Here is a 10,862-nt window from a genome sequence, read left to right on the forward strand (position 1 = left end):
TGTTTTACACAGAGTTGCCGTCCTACCGGTATCTGGCAGGTCAACCAAACATGCTCTGAAATACCCGCAGATGATACAGACAAGGATCCACTTGTTTACTGCTCCTGTAAAGACATAAGCGTATCCCTTCCCCCATGTTATAAGAGGGAACGGTCCTTCCACTTATACAAAGCTCGACTCAGACAGGAGTATCTGTTAACCATGTCAGGGGCGGGGGGGTGGGGGCGCCTGGCGGCGGCTGTGGCCCAGACATATAAGAGGAAAGAAAACTAAAACCTGAGGTTTAAGACAAGAATAGGGAGGGATCCTTAAAGCCACCGCTACAAGCAAAACAGACCATCACTAAAACCAAAGCAGGATAAGGAAAAAGGGAGCAAGACAACCTCCCCCCACCCCTCCCTCTTCCCAGGCTTAACACCATCTCCACCTCCCTCCCCTGCCCCCTTAGCGGGACAGGGATGGGGGGCGGGGGGGGGGAAAGAGGGAATGGGGGTTACAGACAGTTAATCACGCGCCGCTTTATTGATATCAACGGTTTAACGGCTGCACCTACAGCAGCAGCCATGACTGTAGCCTTTTCTTGTTCTAACATTCGCTCAGCAGCTTCCAGCAGTTGCCCTGTACTAGATCCTTTTGGCAGCACACTGAGGGCTCTCTTAGTTTTTTGGGTTTGTTTTTTGTTTTTTTTTTTTTTTTTTATTAGCATTATTAAAGGCAAGCATATCTAAGAACTTTGCTTTCATGTCATCATCCAGATCAGGGTGAGCCATAATTGCAGTGTGCAACCGATCAATAAATTTCCCATATGGTTCTGTGGGACCTTGTCTTCTTGATGTAAAGGCAGGTCCAGACTTTTCATCGTGCACCCTAGCAAGCGCTCTATAAGCCAAATCTTGGCCCAGTTGTAACACTTCGGTAGCAAATTGCGCTTGCCAATCAGATCGTGTGTAGTGTCCCGCTCCCATCAGCATTTGAGTTTGCACCCCGAATAATGGATCACCCTGTTGTCGAGGCGTTGCAGCTGCCCTATCACAAGCAGCCTGCCAGTACTGAAAGAACTGCAGCTGCTGCGACCTGGACAATCATTCTAATATCATAAGGAGCTAACAACTGTGATGAAAAAATATGCTGCAACACAGATTGAGCATATGATGATTTTAGCCCATACTGAGTAACTGCACTTTTAGCTTCCTTCAATATTTTCCAGTCTAATGCTTTCCACACACTTTTCCCAGTATTATCAGTCACAACTGGAAATGCCATAGGAAAAGGCTCTCCTTCTATCAAAGCATCTCGAATCACCTCTTTCCACTGCACTATCGGATTCAAAACCCCGGCCCCTCCCGCCGGCGTCCCTTGCAAAGGTGCAAAAAGACTGATCTCACCCGATGCTCCGTTCGGAATGAATAGGTTGGATGCTGACAGGTCTCGATGCGGCACAGGCGAAGGAGTTGACAAGTTTCCCAGTGACACTTCTAGGCGAATCTCTAGGGCTTCCAGTCTTTTTAGCGTCTCTTCCAGCTGTGCGTCCTTGGAGCCAGATGAATGTTCATCCCCCTCCTCCTCACGCCGTGGTGGCAGGGAAGAAGGTGGTAACGGGGGATAAACCAGAGCTGTTGGTGCCGGCGAAAAGGCTCGTGACTCTGAGTCTGCACTGGCGCAGCGTGGCGGGGTGCCTGGCGGTGGTACGTCTGATGGTGGTGAAAAGCCTTTGGCAGTTTTTCCCTCTGGTGCCCGCATATCTATAGTTATAGGGGCTGTGGCTGCAGTTCCTGGAGTCCTTGCTGGGGCTCGAACCCCCCCACCCTCAGCACGAGCCGGGGCGGCGGCAGGGCTCGTTAAACCCAAGAACAGCATGCTGGTAGTGGAGGTGGACCCGTCGGCTGGAGTTAAGGCCGCAAAAGCAGATGCAGCAACTGAACGCTCGGCTTTCATGCTTATCAATGTTTCGTTAATTAGCTTCCACACGGTGGAGATCCCTTACTTATTTCATCCCACAGCTTTTTTCCTATCTTTTCCTGTGTCGGGAGTTCAAAAGGATCATCAACTGTGGGGATTAATTCCCTTTTCTTTGCCCACTGCAGCAAAGCTTCTAGGACGGCCGAGTCATAACTCAGTCCTCTCATAGAGAGCATAATAATTCTAGGGCTACCTCCTTTTCCATTATTGCCGGCAGTTTCACAATTGGTGCTCCCTGATTAAGGCACCCCTTTTACTCCCTGATTAAGTACTCACTATTGGTGCTCCCTGATTAAGGCACCCCTTTTTTGCAGCTTGTCCTGTAGCCCTGGCAGACGGCGAACCCCTGTTTCAACGGTTCAGGCTCCGGATCGTCGCATCTGAAGGACAAATGCGTAGTCGATCTTGCCCCCCGGTCGCTGCTCCCGGTGCTTCTCTGCCTCCGCCACTCCGATAGCAGTGTCTTCTAGTAGTCCCTGTTCGGGCGCCATTTGCGAGCGACGGAGGAACGTACGACAAAAGACTCAATATGAGTAATAAGCGTAGTTCGATTTATTAGTCCCGGGTGCACATATTTATATTGCTAAGATAAAATATGCCTACTAGTCATTGCGTGATTGGCTTAAGCTCTAATAGTTACATTTGCATATCCTTCCTACTTGCAGTTAGCTAATCTGGAAAGTCCCGTTAACCTGAAAGTCCCGTACTTTTCATGTTTTCACTTTCTCAGAGTTGTTTACGATCTTCTTCAAGGTTGCTTCGTTTACTTTCTCACAGGAAGCTTCATTACTTTCTCACAGGCGGCCTCATTATTTTCTCACAGGTGGCTTCAGTACTTTCTTACAGGCGGCTTCATTACTTTCTCACAAGCGGCTTCAGTGATGTCCTTGAGGCCTGCTGCTCACAAACATAACAATTCCATTCGGTCTGGATTGTTCACTAAGTGTCCCTGATACTCCAGGTATCCAACACAGTCCCTCTAGAACAGCTGTCCCAGCGGGCCCTCCACGGGGCACAGCCTCCTTCAGGCCTCCACCTGCTCCGGCGTGGGGTCCTCCACGGGCTGCAGGTGGATCTCTGCCCCTCCGTGGACCTCCATGGGCTGCAGGGGGACAACCTGCTCCACCATGGTCGTCACCACGAGTTGCAGAGGAATCTTGGCCAGGAGCCGCATTACTCCTCCCCCTCCTCCTTCACTGACCTTGGCGTCTGCAGCCGTTCCTCACAACAGGCTGGCAGACGCCTCTCAGGATCCTTTTTACATCTTATTCACTTCAACTGCTCCTCTCCACTTCTTGCAGCCAGGCCGGGCAGAGTTGGGCCCAGTCGGCTGCCCGGCGGGAGGCCAGAGGGTGAGGCCTGCAAGGCCCACAAGGCTCGCGCTTCCCCCTCTCTGCCCCCCGCTCAGCTGCTTCACATCTCTCCCTTTTTTTTTTTTTTTCTGTTTTCCCCTATTTAAATACATTATCGCAGAGGCGTTATCACGGGACATTCTGCTACCAATTGGCTTGGCCTTGGCCAGCAGTGGGTCCGCCCTAGGCCCGGCCAAGTCCACTGAACAAAGGGGAGCGACTTCTAGCAGTTTCCTACAGAAGCTGCCACCTTAGGCCCCCCCCCACTAACAAAACCAGAACAGCCACCCTTTCGCAGCGGCATCCAGCTGTTTGGAGAAGTATGCTACCGCCCGTCTGTATGGTCCCAAATCTTGTGCCAATATTCCTAGTGCCATTCCTTGTTTTTCGTGGGAAAATAGAAAAAATGGCTTACTCACATCAGGAAGTCCCAATGCCGATGCCGACATCAGGGCTTTCTTCAGCTGCTGGAAGGCTCGATCTGACTCAGCATCCCACTGGAGATCCTTTTGGTTAGCTGCTATCAGGGAATAGAGTGGCTTAACAGGCAGACCATAATCACATATCCAAAGTTGGCACCACCCGTCATTCCTAAGAATGTCCGTAGTTCCTTTATAGTTTGTGGTCGGGGGCTTTGGCATATGGCCTCTTTCCGGGCTTGTCCTAGGATCCGTTGTCCGGCACTGATCTCGTACCCCAGGTACGTGACCTGGGGTTGTAACAACGCCTGTGCCTTTTTCTTAGAAACCCGATATCCCTGTAGTCCCAGGAAATTTCACAGACTCACGGTCCAAATGACACAGGATTCTTTGGTTCTGGTTGCAATAAGAAGGTCGTCTACATATTGTAACACCTTCCCTTCTTCTGATGGTGGTTCCCATGATTCCAAGTCCTTTGCTAGCTGATTCCCAAAAATTGTGGGGCTATTTTTAAAACCCTGCGGCAACACCGTCCATGTGAGCCGGGTCTTTCGACCACTTTTGGGATTTTCCCATTCAAAAGCAAAAATTTTCTGGCTGGCTTCATGGAGAGGGAGGCAAAAGAAAGCATCTTTTAAATCTAGGACCGTAAACCAAGCTAAATCAGGTTTTAGCATGGTTAATAGGGTATAGGGGTTAGCTACCACAGGTCCTCTGTTATTTTGTTGATGGCTCTTAAGTCTTGAACTATCCTATAGGACCCATCAGGTTTCTTAACTGGAAGTACAGGTGTATTGAATTCTGACTCACATTCTTTTAGTAGTCTTAGTTCTATGAACCGCTCTATGACAGGACAAATTCCTTCCCTAGCTTCCCTTTTCAGTGGGCAAAATGTGGGATTTTGGTGTGAAATGGGGGGATTTGGGGCAAAATGTGGGAATTTTGGTGTGAAATGGGGGAATTTGGGGCAAAATGTGGGATTTTGGTGAAAAATGGGGGAATTTGGGGCAAAAAAGCGGGATTTGGGGCAAAAATGCAGAAATTTGGGCGAAAAATGGGGGATTTTGGGGGCAAAATGTGGGATTTTGGTGTGAAATGTGGGAGTTTTGGGCAAAAATGCGGCATTTGGGGGCGAAACGGGGGAATTTGGGGGGAAATCACGGGATTTTGGGGCAACAATGTGGGATTTTGGTGCGAAATGGGGGAATTTGGGGCAAGAATGGGGGATTTTGGTGTGAAATGGGGGAATTTGGGGCAAAATGTGGGATTTTGGTGAAAAATGGGGGAATTTGGGGCAAAAAAGCGGGATTTGGGGCAAAAATGCAGGAATTTGGGCGAAAAATGGGGGATTTTGGGGGCAAAATGTGGGATTTTGGTGTGAAATGTGGGAGTTTTGGGCAAAAATGCGGCATTTGGGGGCGAAACGGGGGAATTTGGGGGGAAATCGCGGGATTTTGGGGCAACAATGTGGGATTTTGGTGCGAAATGCGGGAATTTGGGGGAAAAATGTGGGATTTTGGGGGCAAAATGGGGGAATTTGGGGGGAAATTGCGGGATTTTGGGGGCAAAATGTGGGATTTTGGTGTGAAATGGGGGAATTTGGGGCAAAAATGCGGGAATTTGGGGCAAAATGGGGGAATTTGGGGAAATCACAGCATTTTGGGAGCAAAATGTGGGATTTTGGTGCGAAATGCGGGAATTTGGGGGAAAAATGGGGGATTTTGGGGGCAAAATGGGGGATTTTGGTGTGAAATGGGGGAATTTGGGGCAAAAATGTGGGATTTTGGGGGCAAAATGGGGGAATTTGGGGGGAAATTGCGGGATTTTGGGGGCAAAATGTGGGATTTTGGTGTGAAATGGGGGGATTTGGGGCAAAATGTGGGAATTTTGGTGCAAAATGGGGGAATTTGGGGCAAAAAAGCGGGATTTGGGGCTAAAATGCGGGAATTTGGGGCAAAAATGGGGGATTTTGGGGGCAAAATGTGCGATTTTGGTGTAAAATGTGGGAATTTTGGGCAAAAATGCAGCATTTGGGGGCAAAACGGGGGAATTTGGGGGGAAATCACGGGATTTTGGGGCAACAATGTGGGATTTTGGTGCGAAATGGGGGAATTTGGGGCAAAATGTGGGAATTATGGTGGAAAATGGGGGAATTTGGGGCAAAAATGCAGGATTTGGGGGGCAAAATGGGGGAATATGGGGAAATCACAGCATTTTGGGAGCAAAATGTGGGATTTTGATGCGAAATGTGGGAATTTTGGGCAAAAATGCGGCATTTGGGGGCAAAACGGGGGAATTTGGGGGGAAATCGCGGGATTTTGGGGCAACAATGTGGGATTTTGGTGCGAAATGGGGGAATTTGGGGCAAAATGTGGGAATTTTGGTGCGAAATGGGGGAATTTGGGGCAAGAATGGGGGATTTGGGGGGCAAAATGGGGGAATTTGGGGGGAAATTCCTGGATTTTGGGGCAAAATGTGGGCTTTTGGTGCGAAATGCGGGAATTTGGGGCAAAAATGGGGGATTTGGGGGGCGAAACGGGGGAATTTGGGGGAAATCACGGGCTTTTGGGGGCAAAATGTGGGATTTTGGTGCGAAATGGGGGAATTTGGGGCAAAATGTGGGAATTTGGGGCAAAAATGCGGGAATTTGGGGGGCGAAACGGGGGAATTTGGGGGAAATCACGGGCTTTTGGGGGCAAAATGTGGGATTTTGGTGCGAAATGGGGGAATTTGGGGTAAAAATGCGGGAATTTGGGGCAAAAATGCGGGAATTTGGGGGGCAAAATGGGGGAATTTGGGGAAATCACAGGATTTTGGGAGCAAAATGTGGGATTTTGGTGCGGAATGCGGGAATTTGGGGGGAAAAATGGGGGATTTGTGGGGCAAAATGTGGGAATTTGGGGGGAAATTCCAGGATTTTGGGGCAACAATGTGGGCTTTTGGTGTGAAATGAGGGAATTTGGGCAAAAATGCGGGATTTGGGGGGCAAATTGTGGGAATTTGGGGGAAATCACGGGATTTTGGGGGCAAAATGTGGGATTTTGGTGCGAAATGCGGGAATTTTGGGCAAGAATGGGGGATTTTGGGGGCAAAATGTGGGAATTTGGGGTGAAATCCCGGATTTTGGGGGCAAAATGTGGGATTTTGGTGTGAAATGGGGGAATTTGGGGCAAAAAAGCGGGATTTGGGGGGCAAAATGGGGGAATTTGGGGGGAATCGTTAGATTTTGGGGCAAAATGGGGGATTTTGGTGCGAAATGGGGTAATTTGGGGCAAAAATGCGGGATTTGGCGGGCAAAAGGTGGGAATCTTGGGGGAAATCGCGAGATTTTGGGGGCGAACCTGTGGGCCGTGTGGCGGCGACCACTCCCCGTTCCGGTGTCCGGTCCTCCCGGCCAGCAGGGGGCGGTGTTGGAGACGCCGTTGGGGCCTGTTCACGTGGTGCTGGAGGGCGCGCCCCGCCCTGGTCGCCCCGCCCTGCTGATGCTGCCGGACGTGGGCCACACGCGTGAGTCCCGCCCCCTTCCCCCTCTCCCGCCGCGCCCCTCCCCCGCAGACGCCTCGTGCTTCGCCCCGCTCTTCGCCCACCCCGAGATGCGGGAGGTCGCCAGCCACTCCCTGCTCGTCCACCTCGACCCCCCCGGCATGGAGGTGGGCGCCCCGCCCTACCCCCCGGGGTGCGTCTGCACTCCCCTCTTCCGCTCCCCCCCAGTTGACCCCAGTGACCCCCAGGTTGACCCCACTGACCCCCCTGTTGACCCCACTGCCCCCCCAGTTGACCCCAGTGACTCCCAGTTGACTGCGTTGACCCCTCTGACGACCCGGTTGACCCCACTGCCCCCCCAGTTGACCCCACGGACCCCCCCAGTTGATCCCAGTGACCCCCATTAACCCCCAGTTGCCCCCATTAACCCCCAGTTGACCCCCATTGACCCCCATTAACCCCCCGTTGACCCCACTGACGCCCATTAACCCCCAGTTGCCCCCATTAACCCCCCGTTGACCCCCATTAACCCCCAGTTGCCCCCATTAACCCCCGTTGACCCCCATTAACCCCCAGTTGACCCCCATTAACCCCCCGTTGACCCCACTGACCCCCATTAACCCCCAGTTGCCCCCATTAACCCCCAGTTGCCCCCATTAACCCCTTGTTGACCCCCATTGACCCCCCGTTGACCCCACTGACCCCCATTAACCCCCAGTTGCCCCCATTAACCCCTCGTTGACCCCCATTAACCCCCAGTTGACCCCCATTGACCCCCCGTTGACCCCCATTGACCCCCCGTTGCCCCCCATTGACCCCCAGTGACCCCCAGTTGACCCCACTGACCCCCATTAACCCCCCGTTGACCCCCATTAATCCCCAGTTGCCCGCATTAACCCCCAGTTGACCCCCATTGACCCCCGTTGACCCCCATTAAGGCCCAGTTGCCCCACATTAACCCCCAGTTGCACCCATTAACCCCCAGTTGACCCCCATTGACGCCTGTTAACCCCCATTAACCCCCAGTTGACCCCCATTAACCCCCAGTGACCCCCAGTAACACCTGGTTGCCCCCATTAACACCCAGTTGACCCCCATTAACCCCCAGTTGACCCCCATTGACCCCCCATTGACCCCATTAACCCCCAGTTGACCCCCATTAACCCCCAGTTGACCCCCATTAAACCCCAGTTGACCCCCCGTTGACCCCCATTAACCCCCAGTTGACCCCCATTAAACCCCAGTTGACCCCCCGTTGACCCCCATTAACCCCCAGTTGACCCCCATTAACCCCCAGTTGACCCCACTGACCCCCATTAACCCCCAGTTAACCCCCTGTTGACCCCCATTAACCCCCAGTTGCCCCCATTGACCCCCAGTTGCTTCCCATTAACCCCCAGTTGCCCCCATTAACCCCCAGTTGCCCCCCATAAGCCCCCCATTGACCCCCATTAACCCCCAGTTGCCCCCATTAACCCCCAGTTGACCCCCTGTTGACCCCCATTAACCCCCAGTTGCCCCCATTGACCCCCAGTTGCCCCCCATTGACCCCCAGTTTCCCCCATTAACCCCCAGTTGCCCCCCATAAGCCCCCCGTTGACCCCCATTAACCCCCAGTTGACCCCCATTAACCCCCCGTTGACCCCACTGACCCCCATTAACCCCCAGTTGCCCCCCACTAACCCCCAGTTGACCCCCATTAACCCCCAGTTGCCCCCCATTAACCCCCAGTTGACCCCACTGACCCCCATTAACCCCCAGTTGCCCCCCACTAACCCCCAGTTGCCCCCATTAACCCCCAGTTGACCCTGTCGTCTCTCTGTTGACCCCCCCACCCCTTCCCCCCCCCCAGTTGACCCCCCGCCCCCCCGTCCCCCCACCTCGACCGCCATCACATCGCAGCATCACCCTACGCACCCCTCCCCCCCCCCCCAACCGCCATCGCTTCACCTCATTGGTCCCCTCGCCCGCCCCTCCCCCCACCTCGACCCCCGATTGACCCCTTGCCCCTCCCCCTGTCGCCCCTCCCCCCCCGCCCCCCGCCCCTCCCCCGCAGGTACCAGTACCCCTCCCTGGAGCAACTGGCCGAAATCGTCCCCTGCGTCCTCCGGCACCTCAAGTGAGTGGGCGGGGGGGTGCCCCACGGCGCTGTGGGGCGGGGAGGGGGCCCCTGACCCGTAGCGGGACGGGACGGGGGGGGCGGGGCCAGCACCGGCCTGACCCCGCCCACCCCCCCAGCATCGCCAGCGTCGTGGGCATCGGGGTGGGCGCCGGCGCCTTCGTCCTGGCTAAATTTGGGGTGAGATGTGGGGCGGGGCGTGGGGCGGGGTGTGGGGCAGGGTGGGGGGCAGATTTGGGGGAATGCAGGGCTGCGGGAATCTCGGGGGAGGTTCTGTGGGGCTGGGGGGCGTGGCTGTGGGGCTGGGGGGGTCGCTATGGGGCGGGGGGGGTCGCTATGGGGCAGGGGGGTGTGGCTGTGGGGCTGGGGGGTCGCTATGGGGCTGGGGGGTCGCTATGGGGCAGGGGGGCGTGGCCGTGGGGCGCTATGGGGCTGGAGGAGGTTAGTGGGGTCTCTGGGCACTTGTGGGTCGCTGGGGGGTTGGGGGCTTGGCTATGGGGCTGGGGGGTCGCTATGGGGCTGGGGGGGTCGCTATGGGGCGGGGGGGCATGGCCGTGGGGCGCTATGGGGCTGGAGAAGGTTAGTGGGGTCTCTGGGCACTTGTGGGTCGCTGGGGGGTTGGGGGCTTGGCTATGGGGCTGGGGGGTCGCTATGGGGCTGGGGGGGTCGCTATGGGGCGGGGGGGCATGGCCGTGGGGCGCTATGGGGCTGGAGGAGGCTAGTGGGGTCTCTTGGTTGGGTACTTGTGGGTCGCTGGGGGCTCTCGGGGGGCGTGGCTGTGGGGCTGGGGGGTCGCTATGGGGCAGGGGGGGTCGCTATGGGGCAGGGGGGCATGGCCATGGGGCGCTATGGGGCTGGAGGAAGTTAGTGGGGTCTCTTGGTTGGGCACTTGTGGGTCGCTAGGGGGTTGTGGGCTGTCGGGGGGCATCGCTATGGGGCAGGGGGTTCGCTATGGGGCTGGGGGGTCGCTATGGGGCGGGGGGGCGTGGCCGTGGGGCGCTATGGGGCTGGAGAAGGTTAGTGGGGTCTCTGGGCACTTGTGGGTCGCTGGGGGGTTGGGGGCTCGGCTGTGGGGCTGGGGGGTCGCTATGGGGCTGGGGGGGTCGCTATGGGGCGGGGGGGCATGGCCGTGGGGCGCTATGGGGCTGGAGGAGGTTAGTGGGGTCTCTGGGCACTTGTGGGTCGCTGGGGGGTTGGGGGCTTGGCTATGGGGCTGGGGGGTCGCTATGGGGCTGGGGGGGGTCGCTATGGGGCGGGGGGGCATGGCCGTGGGGCGCTATGGGGCTGGAGGAGGTTAGTGGGGTCTCTTGGTTGGGTACTTGTGGGTCGCTGGGGGCTCTCGGGGGGCGTGGCTGTGGGGCTGGGGGGTCGCTATGGGGCAGGGGGGGTCGCTATGGGGCAGGGGGGCATGGCCATGGGGCGCTATGGGGCTGGAGGAAGTTAGTGGGGTCTCTTGGTTGGGCACTTGTGGGTCGCTAGGGGGTTGTGGGCTGTCGGGGGGCATCGCTATGGGGCAGGGGGTTCGCTATA

The 10,862-nt window shown here is 55.9% G+C and overlaps 1 long non-coding RNA gene across 1 annotated transcript; it reads left to right on the top strand.

The window, feature by feature from the left end:
* The first annotated feature begins 7,172 nt into the window (after positions 1-7,172).
* LOC147596002 (uncharacterized) lies at positions 7,173-9,322 on the top strand. The gene is made up of 3 exons (XR_015261661.1): positions 7,173-7,237; positions 7,286-7,406; positions 9,270-9,322. It is a non-coding gene; the product is annotated as an uncharacterized LOC147596002 (long non-coding RNA).
* Positions 9,323-10,862: the final 1,540 nt, after the last annotated feature.

Source organism: Chlamydotis macqueenii, unplaced genomic scaffold (genome assembly GCF_036417535.1).
Source record: "Chlamydotis macqueenii isolate bChlMac1 unplaced genomic scaffold, bChlMac1.mat HAP1_SCAFFOLD_58, whole genome shotgun sequence".
Taxonomy (NCBI): domain Eukaryota; kingdom Metazoa; phylum Chordata; class Aves; order Otidiformes; family Otididae; genus Chlamydotis; species Chlamydotis macqueenii.